The 19,910-nt window shown below is 42.2% G+C and overlaps 1 protein-coding gene across 15 annotated transcripts in view; it reads right to left on the bottom strand.

Moving 5' to 3' along the window:
• Pard3 (par-3 family cell polarity regulator) overlaps positions 1 to 19,910 on the bottom strand; it is a 515,659-nt gene that overhangs the window by 239,814 nt on the left and 255,935 nt on the right. The gene's annotated exons all lie outside the window — the stretch shown is intronic.

Below are 19,910 nucleotides of genomic sequence, written 5' to 3'. Positions count from 1 at the left end.
ACTCAAGCGAGCCATGCAGTAAGAAAAACTAACGCTGTCTAGGTAAATATCATCTAAATGTGAAGAGTTTTAAAAAGCGGTTCCAGCTGCCCTCTATTTGAGCACTAAATAGCTTTTGATCTACGAAGAAGAAAATGTCTGAAGCCCCAAATGTTAGGTGGATACCACTGCAAGATAGATGAGAATAATTAGAAAAGTTAGGACTTGAATCCTGCCTTCGTCCATTGCTGTGTACGGAAAAAGTGGATTGTTAGAGGATAGGGAAACAACAGCACTCTGTCTACTTCACAGTGCTACCTACAGCCAAGCAGACTCAATCACCACCTGCCTTTGTACACACGGTATTCCAAGCAACTAGATGTTTTGAAAATAAAAGACCACAATGGTAAAACGTAATTTATCATTTAAAAAATTCATTTCACTAAACACTAAAATTTTATTTCTCTCTGCGCTCTTCCTACCTGCCTATCACTAACTTTTGTGCTTAAATGTAAAGAGGAAATAGGTAAGCCTGAGGTTAGCACTCAAATTTACAACATGTTCTCTCAAATACTCTTATTACTCTTAACAGAATCAAAAATTTTTTAATAATTATGCTACAAAAATTGTCTATTAAGTGTTCCTTCTCACACTTTTGACAGTAATTGGATAATTTTCCCAACTCAATGAAAGACATATTACTTAATAAACTACAGCATCTGAGAGAAAATATTTTATTGGATGTAGACACAATGAAAGAAGCTATACTTTTTATTACATTTGATGGATAACTCCAGAGGGACATGACTGTCAAGTCCTTTGAGAATTGTGACAAATATTCCATAAGGTGTTTGTGTAAGGGGCTTCTATAAGGAAGTATGCAGCTCCCTGACAAACTGGCCAGTTCCCAGAGGAACCAGAGAAAATGTCTGTGACCAGACCTCACAACAGAGTGATAAGATCATGTCTCCCTTCCAAAGAGACAAAAGAAGGAAGTAGGTGATACAAAGTGACCCCATGGCCACTGCTTTCTACAAAAGAGTTTTAGAAGGTAGGAAAGACCAAATCACAACAACATGAAACTAGGCAGGAGCTGGGGGCTGCCAGACAAACATTCCCAAAGGAGAGGCAGAAGGATGGCAGGTTTGCAGCCAGACTGAGCAACAACCACCCTGACTGGGGGATGGGGGGAGAGGGCAGCAGAAATTATCTTGGTAGGCCATATGCAGCTAAAACCCCCTCACTTTGCTTAGATTTTCCAATTTAGTGGAATATGTTTTAAAGGGTTCTCACAATAGTTTTCTGAATGTCATTAGCATCTACCATAATGGCTACTTACTAATTTTATTATCTGGGGGAGGGAGTGCTCTCTCTCTCTCTCTCTCTCTCTCTCTCTCTCTCTCTCTCTCTCTCAAGGTTTTTCAATGCACAAAACAAAATAGATGACAACAACAAAAATCTAATTCAAAAGCCCTCTCCACAGACAGGACAAAGTTGTAAGATCCTGTAAAAATGAAACTATCTACTGGAACAAGGTGAGCAGTGGCCTACAGTTAACTTTCAATAGCTGACTAGAGTAAGACCCACTGGCTTTCTGATGAACACTAATGACAAGTACAATTACTTGGGGAAAGCTGGGAACTGTGCATTTTGTAATATGACTAAAGATATCTTCTGTTGGCCTTGAGTGCCAATTTATTGGTGGAGGCTGTTTGTTTTGTTTCCGGCTGCTCAGCCCCAAAATAATTACACAGAAACTGTATTAATTAAAACACTGCTTGGACCATTAGCTCTAGCTTCTTATTGGCTAACTTTTACATCTTAATTTAACCCATTTCTATTAATCTGTGTATCGCCATGAGGGTGTTTCTTACCAGCTAAAGTTTTGGCATGTCTGACTCTGGCAGCAGCTCCATGGTGTCTCCCCAACTCTGCCCTTCTCCTCCCATACTCCAAGCCAGGTCTTTATTCATTAACCAATAAAAGCAACACACAGACAGAAGGACCTCCCGCACCTTCTATCAATAGCATCTAATTTTCATTAAGGTAATGCCTAAAAGTATTTGACCACAGGACATAGTGGCACACACCTGTAATCCTAGCACTTAGATGGAAGAGGTAGAAGAACCCCAGTGAATTCCAGGCAGCCTGGACTATGGAGTGAGAACCTTTCTTTAAATAAATAAATTAAATAAATGAAACTTTTATGATGTGGGATTCCCGTCTGTATGCTATGAATATGTTTTCTTGCCAGTAGTTAATAAAAAAGCTGCCTTCCTCTATAGCAAGGCAGAATACAGCCAGGTGGGAAATCCAAACAGAGATATAGAAAGTAGGCGATGTCAAGGAGACACCATGTAGCTGGCGAAGAAGACAGACGACAGAACGTGGACAGTAGGACACAGTCTCATAGCGATGTACAGATGAATAGAAATGGGTTAATTTAAGATGTAAGAGCTAGCTAGGAATATGCCTGAGTCATTGGTCAAACAGTGCTGTAATTAATATAGTTTCTGTGTGATTATTCGGGTTTGGGCGGCCAGGAAATGAACGAGCAGTCTCTGTTTACAGAAACATACATATATACTAAAGAAATCTATATAAAAAAATACTATAAAGGTTTTGTTGGAGGGAGCAAGATACACATGGCAGACACCCTATTTACTCAGAGTGTGGATTTCATTCCAAAATGTCAAATTTTCCTTCCTTTAAAGTTCTTTTATCTTCTCCACACAGCAAATTTGAAGCTGACCCAGAATATATCACACCATGTCTCAAATAAATAAATAACCTTTAAAAGTAGAAATTTTACAGACTGAGGTTAAAGCAACATAAAGAAAACAAAATGAAATAGAGGGCTGGGGAGATGGCCCAGCGGGTAAAGATAGGCTGCCAGGCTGAGTCCGCACCCATAACCCACATGGTGATGGAGAGAGACTCCTCCACAATATCTTCTGATGTTCACAAGTGTGTCCACATACATACATACATACATACTACATAATAAAAACAAAAACCAATAAAATATTTAAATTGGTAACAAAGAATCTTAAGGAAAATATATACACTAATAAGGGTATCTCCCGAAAACAAAATCTTCAAAATTTAAAAACATGTTTCAGAGTGCCAAAGTTACACACACACACACCACACGTGCTCGCACATACACATACTAATACACACACACAATCTACATGTACATATATACAACAAAAACCTTAAAAGGACCACAGATAACATGTACTGCGTACTTGGCAGCCCTCGTTAATGCTGTCATTCTCGACCCCCGTATCCTCCTCAGCACAGCCCTCCACAGTAGCTAGAAAAATCAGCTCACAGTGTCTTTACAGAGCAGGACTGACTGCAGACCACATGGCAAGCCGGTGGTCATCTGGGCGGAGTGGTACTCTGGATGGCTGAACTGTTTCTGACATTTTTCTGCACATTCTATATGAAACTGCACGGTGGTAGATGTGAACAACACACCTGCATGGGGAATCCTGCCTCTGCCCTGCCCTATTTACTTCCCTGAGTCCAAATTTCTGCTTTCTTTTCCAGCCTTTCAACTGTTACCCTGTGATACTGATGACCCTGGGCCTTGCCATGCACACTAAAGACAGCACACATCTTTAGCCCTAAATCCTGTTTCTTAATTTGACCACAAGAAACAAAGCTTTAACAATTCTACCATGATCTGACAGTGATGAAATTGTGGAAATCACCACATGGGAAAGAGAGAGAGCCCATTCTCTCAGCCTTGGAGGAGAGCTGCAGACACCACTGATGTTGGTTAATCCTCACAGTGATGAGCTAGTCTTATCTGAGGTTGGAGAACTGCATTTAAGTTCTTCAGTTTCACCAGGTTTTTCCATCATTTCCTACATGTGGATGCGACCCAGCATCATCAAGAAGTAAACATGACCCATGGAGAAGGGCTATTGTCAGGAGGAAGACTTGTGAGAAAATAAAATTTATGATGGAAAAAAGTAAGTTCTGAACATATATTTATTTTTATATAAAGTGAGAATTTCTATTAACTTGTCTTTGCGGGGTTTCACTTTAAGAAAGCAGTCAATAATGATCAGAAGGAGTAGTCCAGGAAGTGTTCTGGAGCATCATGGCAGGACTGCAAGGGACTTTTCCTATATCTTGTAGCATATGTTTTCCCAATATTTGCTGTTACAATACACAATAGTTACACAAGTCTCTTTTCACACACAGACATGGCTGCCCTGTAATTTCTCAGGAGGGCAACTTTGGTATTTTTTTTTTTTTTTGGATTTTTCGAGACAGGGTTTCTCTGTAGCTTTTGGTTCCTGCCCTGGAACTAGCTCTTGTAGACCAGGCTGGCCTTGAACTCACAGAGATCCACCTGCCTCTGCCTCCCGAGTGCTGGGATTAAAGGCATGCGCCACCACCGCCCGGCTAACTTTGTTAAGAATCAAAGACTCAGAAAGTAAGCAGGGCATGGGAGGACGGTTCCTGGCACTGTCTTAGTGACCAGGAGACACGGGTTGCATTGGTGAAGTGAGCACTATTATCAGAGATTAGTACAAGAGAGGGAGAGGTGGTGATGGGAGCTATTGCTGTGCCAGCCCCCAACATACTAGCTGTTTCTTCTTTCCTTCTTCCTCCTCCTTCTCCTTCCTCTTCCTCCTTTTCCTTCATAAGTCCAGGCTCAAGAGAGTTTACAGTGGCCAACACTTACAAGTGGCTAGAGACAGTTCATGTGATATTTTGGCAAAGAATGTGGCTGCTTTCGGCTCTAGTCCCAAGAACTTGCCTGAGGCTGAATTAAAAAGTAATGGACTAGGAATTTCTTTGGCGGTGGAGATTTCAAGACAGTCAAATATTGACTCTGCCATGTGGTTAATAATCACATTCGTGCTGGTCTATGATGCAGAAGAGCAAGCGAGGCAGAACAAGATACACACTTTACAGTCTGAAGAGAAAAAGAGCACCAGGAAATTTAATGTTGCAGCCAAGCCTGGTGATGAAGGAGAAGAGGAGACTAAGGTCGAACCTGCAGTGGAATACACGCAAGGCTGCCCTCGGGACTTTCCCAGTGTGCTCTTGGCTTCCTGCTTGTGCCCTATGATGTGAGCTCTCAGCTTGCTGTTACAGTCACATGCCTGGCTGCCTCAAACTTCTCTGCATGTTGGTGATAGCCTCTTATCCCAGTGACCCAATAACACCCTTCCTTCTAAAAGGAGCTTCAGCCAAGACGTTTCATCACAGCAATAAAAAGGAACTAAGACAGGTCCTCATCAAATAAATGAGACAACCGAAGAAACTACAAATGAAAAGAATGGAACACGAATGGAGGGAAGTAAGAAGCAATAGGCTTTCTAAGGGAGATGCAATCCCAACAGTTATCTCCTGGCAGCAAGCATGCTCTGGTCATTACTCATTATGAAGGCGCCATTAGGAAACACTAAGAGAAACATTTCCTTCCAGAAGTCCTACATTTCATTGTTTTAAGTTGTTAGTCATCCAACAAAGAGCCACGCTCGGGTCCTAGACCAAAATCCTCCTGCAAACATACACTCAGACATGCACGGAGTTACCACTCTCCGGTACAGTGTGATAATTTCACAAATGAATGGTACCCACTGGTTTACACTGAAAACTAGTAAAGAGATGAAGGAGATGGAAATGAAACTGAAGCGAGCCTCTCCTCTCAATGTTCTAGTTGAATTAAATGTAACAAAGGCTAGAAGTGAGAGTTCTTAGAGAGCTATACTATCTCTAATCAAACAGGAACTATGTTGCTTGTCGCCAGAATGTAGCAATGATTGAAGTGAAGGCTTCACTTTAAAGTGTGATTTCAAAACTTAATATTAGTAAGCTTCCATGGTTACGTGGTTCATAATTCCCAGAATATGATAAAAATGTCAAGCTAAATACAATAACTATTAACTCTGCTGTGCTTGCCGTGGCTGGTCCATATGGTGGATATGCCTAGGCTTGGCGTGCAGGAAGGCTTGTGCCTCACTCACTCATTTATAAAGAAAGTAACGGCATTGCTTTGTTGAGCTTGTATGAGGTTAAAGGGAGTAATTAACAGGAGGTTCTGAGAACATTGCCTTGTAACTATTAGATGCTACGTAAGCTAAAACTGCCTTCCCGATACATGAGGGTGAAAAATGAACTTGTAACAAGTGAATGCCCTCCAACCTCTGTGGAACACACTGGAGTAACAGCAGCTAACACACATGAAGCTGTCCGAGAAGGAGACATACTGGTACAATGCCATTTTTATTGTTACCATGAAAAGACATAGTTTCTCTTTCCCAATATATATTGCCATTCAAATCTAGCGTTTGAACTCATATACTTCTTTGTGGTTTGCAGGTTAACAATAAAGTATGTTTTCTATAATATAAAATTTTATTAGCACCTCTATAAAACTTTTAAGATAATTTTATAACTTTGGTAATTTCTAATTTATTATAATAGGCAATCATCAATCAACAAGTCATTTGCTGAAGGACAGATTTCCCTTGTATACTGCTGACGAATAAGCCTAGGGCCTGGACATACTTAACAAAAGCTCTGCTGAACTAAACTCCAGGCTAGTCACAAGACATTATATTTACAGTAATTAAAGGATTATTCATCAATAAAAACATTGAAATATTTAAGACTGTTTTCCTGGGAAAACATCTATAAAAGACTTTCAAATAAATGAGAATTTGTATTAGGGAGGTTTCCTGCATGGTGAGCAGACAGCTAAGACAGCCATCCTAACAGAGGAAGGACTTGTGGTGAACAGTTTGGCAGGAAGGGTGGCTGTGGCTTTTGAGACATCATGGCATGGGACAGAACAGGAAGAAAGGATGCTCACTCCAGAGTAGCCATGAGTGTTGGGAGCAGTGAGACCCCAGATCCTGAAATTCTTGTAATCCCCTGATCTGAGTGCCTACAGCTGCTCTGAGCATGAGACCTTCAGGAATTCCTGATGGCAGGAGAGTGGTTTCTGGTGGGTTTGGCTGGGGCGTGGCTATCTCTATATAATCTGCCCCTGAACACAATAAAGGGGGCATTCTTGGGGAATTCAAGGATGACCCATGTCGCTGTCTCTCTGTGTGTGTCTGTGTATTTTAACCTCCAGCCCCCTTGCCCGAAGCTCACAAACTGGGTGCCAGCACACAGAGTGCAGACACAGGGGTGTGGTGCGCGGCACATGAGGTAAAGGAAATGGAGGGTGGGCTGGGCAGTATTATCCACATCATAGAAATGTAGTCAATACTTCCTTCTTCCCGCTTCCCTTTTAACTCCCACAGAAAACAGCACCAGGGACCAAGCCTGTGAAACACGGGCCTTTGGGAATACTCCAGGTAAGAATTACAGCGTCCTTTCTAGTTATTCAGTGACAGATCACTCCTAGAAGGGTCAAGTCGACGGATGTCTACTGGCTTCATAGCAAACCACACTTCTCCACACTCATCTTCCGGCCTCCTGCGTGTTTGTGTACCCTGAGAACAGAGGTTTGGATTGTCTGGGTCAACACTTGTTGTATAGGTTACTCATTTAGCTGGCCAAATGTTTCCTAGATGAGTTATATGAAGATGTTTCTGGGTAAGATATCAGCATTTAAATGATTAAGCTGAGGAAAAGAAGACTCTCCCTAGCATGGTTGGAACCAATAGAGTCAAAAAGCTGAGTAAGAGGGAACGTGTTTTGCTCATTCTGGGAAATGAGACACACTGGTCTCTTTTGGACTGAACTGTTTAGGTTCTTGAGCTTGTAGTCAAGGGAGGCAATTTAAACAAATAGCCGAGGGTCAGGGGTGGGCTCCAATTCCATGGATGTCTGGGGAATCTGCAAACTCTATAACCACGCCAGGCAATTGCTTAAAAGAAGCTTTCCTCTTGGGGTGCACAGCTCCACCGTACGGTGTGTGTTCAGCAGCTTAGCATGAGAAACCCCAGGCTCCACCACCAGACAGGCAGGGAGGGAACGCTGTGGAAGGTGTTGGGATATTTCCCCAAGACTATAAAACCACGCATGTGAAAGGATCATAATTCCCTCTACAGATCCATCTCTTTATCTCATTGATATTGAATTTACATTTTGTATGAGTCTTAGTGAATTTGTGGTATTGCCTCTTTAGGTGTAATAAAGACTGCACCAATTTATGATATTTTCATTCCATATAAAATGGAAGTGTTGGCATTAAAGGGTCACACTTTTGAAAACACTCGAGCTGCGGCTGCATTTCAGCGATTAGGCACCACACTAAGCCTGCTCCTAGCCTTGAGCTCCATCCCTGGCAGCAAAAACATAAAATAAAGGCAAAAATAACTTCATGTCTGTATTTAATAATGTCTTCCGCCTCTGGCTAAGACCTACAGTTGGCCCCCTGACACCTTCCCTCAACTGAAGCGCCATAGTGTTTGCTCCAGAGGAGGGATTTCCAAACTAAGAACTGGGGTCTGGGTGTCAACACTGTTCAAGAGGACACATCCAGAAGGTCCAATTCGCCATAACCATCTATCCCTAAAATTTCTTACATCAGAAAAGTCCTGAGGCTGGGAAACCACTTTATTATTTCATAGCCATCTCATTTGCTTTTGATTACACAATTGGTCCAATTATGTTGTTGCTTTCGGTTTCCTCGGGCTATCCCTGGGGGTACAATTAAGTCCAAATTTACAATCCCTACCTGGACCGAACATCTTTAGCTCATATCATATATAATTTTTTCTTATTGGTATATCCCAGAAGAGAGGTCTTCATAAAAGAACCTCGCTGCAATTTTTAATAGGAAATGATTAAATAAAATATACAGGACAATTAAGAAACACAAAATATAGCAGATATCATTTAGAAGCTTTGACATAAGTATTTAGTTAGGTCACAAGCAATGACGAGAATTGCTTTACTCTGCGTGTGGATTTCTGGTCGTTTGCCAGATTAACAGACTAGGTGAGCTGGGCTGAGAGCAACAGGAAAAGATGTCCTGTGGTGCTTGACAAGGGAAAAACACTTAGAATACAAGACAATATGATTATTTTTCATAAGGGGGGCAGGATATGGATGCCCCTCCTAGCGTGGAGACATGCAGCCATGTTCCGGATACAAAGAGGAAGCCCAGGGTAACTAACTAACTGTACCCCAGAAAAAGGTCAGCTTCCTTCCCAGCTGCACAGCTTCCTGTGCATTCAGCCCTGCTCTGTTAAGGGTCTGAGCTGCCTTGTTTTCAGTAATTTGAGAAATCTCTACAATATCCAATACTCTTTGTCTTCCGACCCCAGAACCTTACCCTTTTTTCCCTGGTAGTCCTTGGAAGCAGATGCACTAGCGGCTCCCAGCAAGCTGAGCATCCTCGGACATTTCTGCTCCTCTCTGGGAATCTGTAATTTTGGCTCTATTTCCTATCATTTGAAAAAGTGCTTCTTTATAGGAAAGAATCTGAGAGGTGAACAGAGGTTTATGACTACAATTTTTTTAAAAAAAAATGAGTTGGCCATTTCTTTCCTAATATGTATGTATTTAGGCCAATGTTTCTATATGCTATCTTCTAGACTTAAAATTGAAAATCCAGAGACACAGAGTAAAATCCACTTTCAGAAAAGCCTTCAATTCATTTAGCAGACTAATAATCAATCTCACCCAGCGATGGACCCTGTAACCTACATTGGAACCTGACTGCAGGATGTATTGGTGCAGTAGTGACATAGATGTTAGGGTGGAAACCAACCACGTCTTGCTTGGCTTGAAAGCCATCTCCATGAGAGAATCCATGCTGAACGTTATTAAGTAGGTCAACAACCTGAAAGTAGACAGGTTGGTCATGGGCCCTAGAGGAAAACCTATGACTGTTATTTTGATAAAGGAAGACAGCAATAAAACAACTCCTAGTGACACTGCATTACTCATCCACCCTCATCAGAGAAACTTTTCTTTAGTGTTATAAAGGAACTAATACCAAAAACCATGGGTGGACAATGTGCAGAGAGAGACCTCAGATCACTCAACTCTCAATGGGGTATCTTCATCAAACCTCACCCCTGAAGACCCAGAGATCTACTCAAAAAAGAAGGTTGAAAAATTATAAAAGCCAGAGATGGTGGTCTGGCAAGCCCACTGCTGGATGAACACATAACCAAAGAGAATCGGCATGTGGGAGACAGAGATTGCCCTCAAGATTCTGGAAGCCCCAAGAGGGCCCAGCCAGGGGTGAAAACAGAAAATTCAGTATATTAGGATGTACCTGGTCATCTGTAACATAAGTCTGGCTGTCACTGGCAACCACGGGTAAACCTAGAGAACAGAATAAAATGAGCCACACAAAGATGGGAATGTCATCTCTCAGCAACTGCACACGCTAAGAGTGTAAAGAAACTATACAGGGATGGGGAAGCCACAGGAGTCAAAAGGAAGAACAGATCAGACTTTTTGTATAACACAGGCAAAGTCAATGACAAATTATGCAAAGACAATAAATGTAAAGGTTTTCAGGACAAAGGAGAAGAAAAGCAATACACATCAACTCAGCTGTATGTATATTCTCGACCAACGTTGTGTACATACTTATAAAATAGTAATCTGTTCACTTAACAAATTAGAAAGAAATGGCAATTCTTTTAAGATTAACTGAAAATAATTCTAAATAGAGCACCAAGATTCACAAAGGCACAAAGAAAGCAGAACTGCATTCTGGGTTGGGGGAGACCACACATGCCATGGTTTTACCATTATCAAAATGGGCTTTATTAGAACTTGACTTTTAAGATGGCAATTTAAATTACATACCAATTTACTCCAGTTTTACAGACCACCTTAAAAACCACAGTGGTGTTTTTCAATTCACAAAACACATTCAAAGTTCTAATATTCTAATATTAACAATCTGTTAAATTTATATTCCCAAGGGAACTGAACCAGGAAGCTGTGGTCCAGTTTTTCCCTTCTTTCTCACAGCAAGTTCTGGAGTGGTATTCTGACAGCAACACAGATGACCCAAGAGCAAAGACTAGTCCTTGGGTTCCCTGAATATAGGTCTATGTTTGCAAGAGTTTCCCTGAATTAAATTGTGGCTCACAGATTAATGTTCTACCTAGCCACAGATTAAAAAAAAAAAAAGCTACAGGGGAAGATGCAGATTGACAAGCATCTGTCAGTCACCACACAGGGCAAGGAACACAGTGGAGTTACCATCTCTACCACATTTTGTAGCAGACAAACATCCAGAGTTTCTTAGCCTGAACAGACTGCAGTGTTAGCGTCCCTCAGGATAAAAATCAAGACCAATGTGATTTCCTATAGGCACAATAATCTACTGGAAGAAACAGACAAGATGGATTCTAGTAACACGAAACCACTTAGGTCAGGAGAAAACAGCAGGGGCTTTGAAAGAGTCCAGAAGGAACTAATCAAATATAAAACATGATGAAATTTGACCTATTATTGTGAGTAATCAATGTTCTAAATTTAAAATTTGAACGAACAGCCCTATCGAGTGAGCATTGGGGCGGCCATTTATCTACCATTAAGAATGAAACAAATCACCACCCTCTATTTCTTAGCAATCCAAGTTTCAGAATCCCTGAGATCCCCCCAGCCCTCTAGAACCGGAAGCATCACCTCCAGACCCACTGGAATTGCTGGGAGCCATTTTCAGTGTCTCCTTGGAAACTCCCAGCTGCTTTATGGCAAGGACCTTCACCCACTAGGACCAACTACTGCTTCTCTTCACACACGTGCACCAGGCCTGCACTGGGGCATGGCCTCTCATCTGCCTTGATTGCTTGCTCTTTGCCCTGTTTTTTGTCTGTTCTCAAATTCCCTTTCAACACACTCACTGGTGAAAGGAATACTCACTTAACACCAAGTGGATTCAGTCCTGTCTTTCACCAACCTCACTTAACACCAAGTGTAGATATTCCTGACGTCCAATATCTACACTTCACAGTCTAAACCATCATCCAGGAACCTCGTGGCACACTAGGATATTTACAAGTTCTGCCTATTCTAATGCTTGTCTGCCTTGTCGGTCCCTTCTGGGTCATCTCTCTCCAGGGTAGCCAGGTGAAACAGAGTATCACTTGCTTATCCCAGGGTTTGGCAACTCTGTCCGACTATAAAACCCTCCATCAAAGAAATAAGGGTTCCAGCCTTCAGGTACCCACGTGAGGAGTCTGAGACCAAACAGAATGGTTTTCTTGGTATTATTCACCCATATCAGAGGGGAAGGGATATTTAATTGAATGAAAACAAAATAGCAAACTGTGTATATTTACTTAGAATATTTTCATCTGGTCTGGGAATCGAATGCAGCAGGTTGAGTGCTGAGGAAGGGGTGGGCCTCTGGATGCCTCTCTTCCAGGGCAGGCAGGTTTATATTTATTTGTATACTTACACCACCTCTAGCTGTGGCTGCCCTATCTGCCATCCAGGCTCATCCTTCTTTTGCTTAAGTTCTTGCCCTAGCTTGAGTCCAGCAGCAGCATCCTGGGACTGAGACCCAGTTCTCCCAGGAGCAGTGACAGACTCTACACTCAAACTACTTTGGGTTTCAAAATACAAGTGAAATGAATTTTCTGCTTAAAATGCCTAATGATGCCACTGTTTCTGGAGCCAGGGACTGTGACTTCTGGGAACAGCATGAGTGCCTGTCTCCTGGGTTGTAAGGAAGTCTGCCTCTCCTGCTCCTGCTCCGCAGCCTCCAGCCAGGCTCTTCACTGCTTCTCTCCACCATTCTACACTTCTATCAAAGTCCTCCAAGTTTCCCAAGCTTGCTTTGATTTTGTATCTAGAGAACACGGTTGCACAAAGCCGTTTGGCTTCTGTGGGGCTCCCTTCAATTTATAACACCGTACAGACAGTTCTGGCTCCACTGCACCACAAGAATTGCTTGAGTTTTGAAGATCATGGGCTTTATAATCATTTCCTAGTTCTCTGTCCCAGCGGAGAACATTCTGGGGGACACAGAAGTCTTCTTCCATTTAGTGAAGGGTTTCAAGGGTCTCATCAGTACTTTGAGTAATTAATTTAAACTTCTACGTAAATGAGTTTTCTGTCTTTTCACTTATAAATGGAAGTGTTTGGAATTAAGCAGTTTGTGGGGTAAAGGTTCATTTGTTTTTGTTAAGACAGAATCTCATATATAGCTCAGGCCAGTCTGAAAATTTGGAGTACAAAGCAGTGAGATCAATTATCAGTACCACTGGGTGCCCCATGCAGTCCGAATGCCCTGGAAGTGGGAACTGAAAGATTCAAAGTTAAAGTTATCCCGGGGCCACACCTGGTTTCTAAGTAATAATAATAATAGATTTCTGCCTAAAGTCTAATTATTTCTGTCTAAATGATGAAGGAACCAACTTTCAGAGCGGCCGCTGTCCCTGTTGGTTGGTGTCAGCTGTTTTCCATGACCCGGTTTCTGTGGAGCTGCTCAACACACGCCAGCATCTATGTGGAGTGACTTCCTCACCTGGGAAGTTAGGAGTCGACACTTCCCAGCGTTTGCTCAGCATGGAATTCCAATTGCTATACTTCTCTCATTTCTTTTGATTTTCCCATGTGTTCTGTGGTTCTAATTGATTTTCTTTCTCCTGTGTGTTTACTTTGTCACCAACACTGCAGTTTTGCTCTTCTGTGTGTGCACATCTTTGCACTTGCATAGCACCTGCTCCTATTTTAGCCTTATTTCTTCTCACCGCACTGATGTAAATGTCTTACTCCACCATCTGCTCCTGTAAAAAGTCATTTCCACATACTCTTAGTTGATTAATCTTCAAAGCCGCCTCTCGTTCTGCCTCACAGAAGATTAAGTGTGAAGAAACTGTTCTCTTGCTCTAAGATTCAACTCAATCTGCCCGCTTTCCAACTCTCATCGGCCCCTGTGACCCAACAAAGCACGTCATTGGTCACGTGCACGAGATCCTGCTCCATAATAGCCCTTCGCTGGGGGGGAGGGGGTGGTGGATTGTTGGGTCCCAGCATCCTCCTTTACTGACTAGAATCTTAAGGAAGCTACGTGACCTCAAGTTTCAAAGAGTCTGTGTGTGATTAAAAAAAAAAAAAAAGGCCCTTCATGAAAATTAATGTCCTGAAACTTTCTGGAGAAAAGTATTTCAGCAAATAGTCTTTTCTTCACAAAACAGCACTTTCTCCTGTGGTGGCCAATGCCTCCTCGGTGTGCAACACCCTGGTCACTATTAGCAAGTTGCTTGCATTCTTCTCCTCTAGGGGGACTGCTGGCCTGCATCATTGCTGAGATTATGTCTCCTAGCCTGATGACTTTGGTGGCATTGACTAATTTCTTATATAGTTGTTCGTTTTTTTAAAGTTATGGATTTTCCTTATAAGGATTGTGACAAAAGTATTTAATAAATGCTAATTATTTTAATTACTGTGGTGGTCTCATTAAAGCATGGTGCTATGTGCATTGCTATCCTCTCCCAGTATCCCGATCCTAGAAACTCCTTGCCATTCCAATTGGACCTTTGAGTTCTTATTGGATTGAGTAAGAAGCAATTATACTCAGCAGTCTCTTCTAACGGCAAAGCTTCTGTTGTAGGCTTTTTAGTGTGTGATCCGTACTGCTATGTATTCTGCATGTGTGAGAGCTGGCTTCTTTGTCCTTTGATAGGACATGGGATATAGAAGAGGATGCACTCTAGACTGTAACGTGCCTCACTATCAGAAGCGCTTAAACATGCTCCTGCCTCCCCATGGAAGGGAGTGACTGCACACAGAGGCTGGCCTATGGTGAGTGGCTCTACAGGAACCCAGGACATGGAGAGCAGCTTTGGGCAAGCATCACTCTCCTCGCTGATCACCACCTCCCATCCATCAGCTGGGAAGAATCGCTCACCTTCATCTGTGTTCAATCTAAGTGGCTTCCTAGTAATTGTGGGTTCTCACGAGCCTGAAGGAATGGAAGGAGACAAGCTAGTCAAGAGAACCCAAACACAGGCAGGGCTGAACTCCTAGAGGCAAAGCAGAGGGGATTTCTGCCAGATATTGGAACAAGCCCAGGAATGAACCACCGGAAGGACTAAAGGGATGCCCAAGAGTCAACTTGCTAGTCGGAGGTAGGTAGTTTGTAGGGATAGCTTAGCAACCTAAGTTCCCTTCACCTACTCTTCAGCCTCTCTAAACAAAGCAACCCTCGCTCTACCCAAGCAGATTCTAATAGCACCCTAGCAACCTTCTAGTAACTATCCTTTGTGGCCAAGCACAAATAGAACTTATGCTACAACTAGAAACATTGTACTGTTCTAGTCTGGACTGATTTTTTTATGCATGTCCAGAAAGGGAAACAGTATCTGCTGAAGTTTTCGAGGAAATCCTCTAACTTACTATCTTATGCCGGGGCCTTACTAGACATATACACGATTAAAATCAGATGAGTCACGGGAAAGGAGATGCAGAGTTACAAAGGCTTACACAGTTCCAGACTGTCAATTAAAACAAGAAACCACCCACACTGTGCCCTAGCAACCAGCTCTTCTTCTTCCTGGCTTTTTAAACGAAGCCCAAGAAGTAACGGGTCTCTTGAACACACTTCCCTCTGGGCCACATGCTCCCTTGCAGTGTGCCTGTTCCTGTCTGTACTTTGCTCTTGAATAACACCCCGTGGTAACACGCCATTTGTGTGTGCTTCTTCGAGTCTTTGAAAAGAGTTGTGTGCAGACAGAGACTGCTGTGAAGTTTTGCTCATTGAGTGACCACACATGAACCATAAAGCAAGCCCCTCAAAGCACACAAAAGCACATCAGAACAAAACAGGTTTGTCTTAATACACTGCACATGTAACCATTCTAAACATATAACAAAATGGATTCGTGTTAACAGTAAAGTATTATCTAACACCATTCTTAAAAGCAAAAACTTCTCAATTCAAAAATTAACTATATTGCCGGGCGGTGGTGGCGCATGCCTTTAATCCCAGCACTCGGGAGGCAGAGGCAGGCGGATCTCTGTGAGTTCGAGACCAGCCTGGTCTACAGAGCTAGTTCCAGGACAGACTCCAAAACCACAGAGAAACCCTGTCTCGAAAAACAAAACAAAACAAAAAAAAAAATTAACTATATTAAAACAAAAAGAAACTATATTGACTGTCAGTGTTACTCCGCTATTAGACAATTCAATTAGCAAAAAGAGTTTAACACATTACCCAGCGGGGGTAAAAACCTCTTGGAAATAACAAATACAATATTTTTATTTGAATTGAGACCTGTTATTCTTGGCCAAGGCACAAAAATATGTTTCTCTTTCTCAAAGTTCAGGACATTAATACCAAAGTCCCAGCCAACGGGTTTTAAGTATTACTGAACTGGGTCTGTTTATGATTAACATACAAAGTTCTCAGGAAAATTAGTCCCTTTAGGGACTTAAAATACAAATACATCCAAAACCCTAAGATTCTTACTGATAGAATCAAACTAACATTCCTCTCTCCCATCAAACTGTCTATAATTTAAGCTAAAAGAGATTCTTATAAAGTTACATATTTAAAGTAAGAAAATACTTTGGAATAGATTTTTTATCAAAATGCTTGCTACAAAATGTTTAAAGGGATGGATACTTTGAGATATACATATTATAAGCAGACATTCTTCAACAATAACAAATGTATTTTATAAAAGCACGGTTGGGCTGACATGTCGGTGTACTGGAAAGAGACCCAGTTCTTCCCTCAAGAGCCAGACAAACTAATGAAAACACCCAGAGGAAGGCATGGGAACCTGCCTAGCTTGGGAAAAGGAAGGTAGAGACATTTGTTCTGGACCATGTCACCAATGAAAAAGGAAAGGGGAAGAACCAGCCAGTTTGCTGTCAGAGGATGCAAGGACAGGGAAGTGTCTGGACCAGGATTGGTTCCGTGTAGCTGACAAAATGAAGGATCCAAATCCTGAAGATTCCAGAACATCCCAGTGCCAACAACAAACAGAACAGAACACCAGTGCCAAAACCAGAACCAAGAACCAATACCAAGTAGAACGGAACTCCAAAAGCAGAGTGCCAGCTCCAAACAGATGTCATCTAGCCACAGTAACTGTAGTTTGTATGAGGAGTCTCCCCATGTAGCTCAGGATAGCCTCAATGTCGTGATCCTTTTCAGATTCTGGGCTGTTGGGTCGCTAGGTGTGGCCACTTCCACACAGAGAATTGCTATAGCCCAGGACTTCTCCAGCAAGTGATGAAAACACAAGAGAAGGCAGTGTGTGTCTGGATCTCATGGGAGTTGGGAACACACACACACACACACACACACACACACACACACAAAGAGAATCCATTGCCAATTCCACTATCTCTGCATCAAAATTCCTAAGGTCTAAAGAGCATTCCATCTTCTTTCCTTTTCAATGAATTTCTGCATCAAGACAACACAGCGTGCAAGGTTGGCAAAAAGACTGCACCAGTCCTTAAAGTTTAATTCTTTTAAATGCACACTTCCCATGTGACCAAATAATGCATGATCAAGGGTTTCCTGAAAGAGCTGTTAACACCAAAATAGATTAAAATAGCACCTTCCCCTATGATAGATTTAACAAGAGGACTGAAAACATTTTAATTTGTTCACATAGAATGTATGTACCTAAAATAATACCGATGACCTAATTTAAACTCCTCTAAGGGGTTGGGGTGTTGCTCAGCTGCAGGCTGTGTCCTCAGCACTTGTGAGGCCCTATGTTCAAGTCACAGCATGTCCTCATCTCTCAGAAAGTAGCCCCTAAAGAGCTATTGACCTTTAAAAAGCCCCACCCCTTTCTGTCTCCAGAACTCATCTATTCCTTAGCAAATTATACCAAAAATAACTGACCTCTAATAGCAGGCAGGAACGGAGGTGCGGAGAACACAGAATAATTCCAGTTAAAAGCAGAAAAAAAAAAGTCAATCATGTGTGATTTAAACATGGAAACGGACAACAATGGGGAGTTGTAGGGATATTCCAGCTTAAAAGAGGGGGTAAAGTCAAATGCCTGAGATTTAAGAATGAAAAAAGGAAAGGCTCCAAAATCCCAGTTCAAGCCCTAGGGATAAATCCTGGTCCCACTGCCAGTGGCCCCATAGACTGGCCAAGTCACACAACTGTCACCCACATTCAGAGGGCCTAGTTTGATCCTATGCAGGTTCCCTGCTGTCAGTTCAGAGTAAGTGAAGGAATACCTTGCTGTGCCTAAGTACAGGGAGGGCCTCGGCTCTGCCTCAAAGTCGTGTGTCAGACTTTCTTGACTCCTCATGGAGTCTCCTGAGGAGCGGATGGGGGTGGTTGGAGGAGAGAGAATGGATACTGGGATGGGTATGTAAAATGAGAAAAGACCGTTTTAAAAAAAAAATAAATTAAAAAAAAAGAAAGTAAGGGAAAATCAAAGGTGAAAATCTCCCACAGAACATTTAATTTGATTTATACAAATTTCCAGCAGTTACCATGTCTCAAACAGTATTGAACGTTCAAAGTGAGCACTTGGGAAGCAGACAAAAGCAGATCTCTATGAGTTCAAGACCAGCCACAGCTACCTCCTAGGACCCTGTTTCAAAAACAACAACAATCAAAGCTGCCTTCTACTTGTGCATGTAAGCAGGGTACCATTGGAATGAACACAGGAACTCTTAACCCTGGCTGCAAGTGGGAAAGCAGGAGAGGCAGCTTTGAGAGACAGACATGCAAACATTCTCATACCATGAGCAATGTCCGACTTTCAAACTAGGAACTCATTATCTGCAAAAAACCCACATCCATCTTTAAGAGACACTCGAAAGGTGAAGCAGGAGGGTCAGACGATGCTGCACCCACCGGGAAGTCATCCAGAGCTACGGGAGAGCCTTCTTAAAAATAATTAAAAGTGAGAGAGAGAGCGCGGAGCTGGGGAGACGATTCGGTGGGTAAAGTGCGTGTCCTACAAGCACTGGGACCCCAGTGGAGATCTCTGCGACCACAGAAAAGCCAGGTTGTCCTGGTGATCCTCCTGCAACCCCAGAACTCAGGAGGCACAGGGGGTCCATACACTGCGCAAACTGGCTAGAGACACTAGGCTAACCCAAAGCTCTGGGTTGAGGGAGAAAACCTACCTCAGTAAAATAAAGCAGGGGGCAGTTATGGAAGATACATATCAACCTCTGATTTCCATATACATGTACATACACAAACACATACATACAAACATACATATACATACACACACACCAAAAGAGGAATAAATAACAAAACTATATAGGTTCTGATGAGATTTTAGAAAAAGTGCATCATCTTCAGCTACATAGTGAGTTTGAAGTCAACCTGTGATACATGTAACATGTGATACATGCAAACAATGACAACTGTAAATGTGTGTCCATGCTAATCCTGTTCTGTCCAGCATGCTGTACTATGTTACAGAGGGAGAGGGAAGACCTCAAACCTAACCAACATGTCTGATAGATACTCAGGACAACAAGAAACAAAATAGAAACAACAATTAAAAAAAACAAAAAACCTCCCTTAAAACTGGTATGGGATCGTTTCCGTATCAGAATCAATTCAATTAACTAAGACACTTTGGTGGAACGTCATAATGGACAGTGAGCATTTCTTTTCTATTAAAAAAATAATTCCAAGGGAGGAAAAGGTGTCTCAGCAGTTAAGAGCACTGTCTGCACTTTCAGGTGACCTGGTTTCAGTTCCCAGACTCATGGGACAGCTAACATCTGACCTTAACTCTAGTTCCAGGGGTTCTGATGCCCTCTTCTGGCCTCCTTGGGCACTGCATGAACACGATGCACAAATTTAATGTAAGGAAGACATCCAAAAACACTAAATAAAATTAATGTTTTTAAAGTTTAGAAAATAATCCCAGGGTGTGGAGAAATGGCTCCGTGGTTAAGCGTGCTCGCTGCTCACAACCACATGTAACTTCCAGCTCCCGGTGACCTCTGCATGCACCTGCACCACGCTAAGGCCCTCTTCTGACCTCTGCATGCACCTGCACCAC

Source organism: Microtus ochrogaster, chromosome 4 (genome assembly GCF_000317375.1).
Source record: "Microtus ochrogaster isolate Prairie Vole_2 chromosome 4, MicOch1.0, whole genome shotgun sequence".
Classification (NCBI taxonomy): Eukaryota; Metazoa; Chordata; class Mammalia; order Rodentia; family Cricetidae; genus Microtus; species Microtus ochrogaster.
The sequence above is the reverse complement of the archived record's forward strand: the minus strand, read 5'-3'. Positions and strand labels throughout refer to the sequence as shown.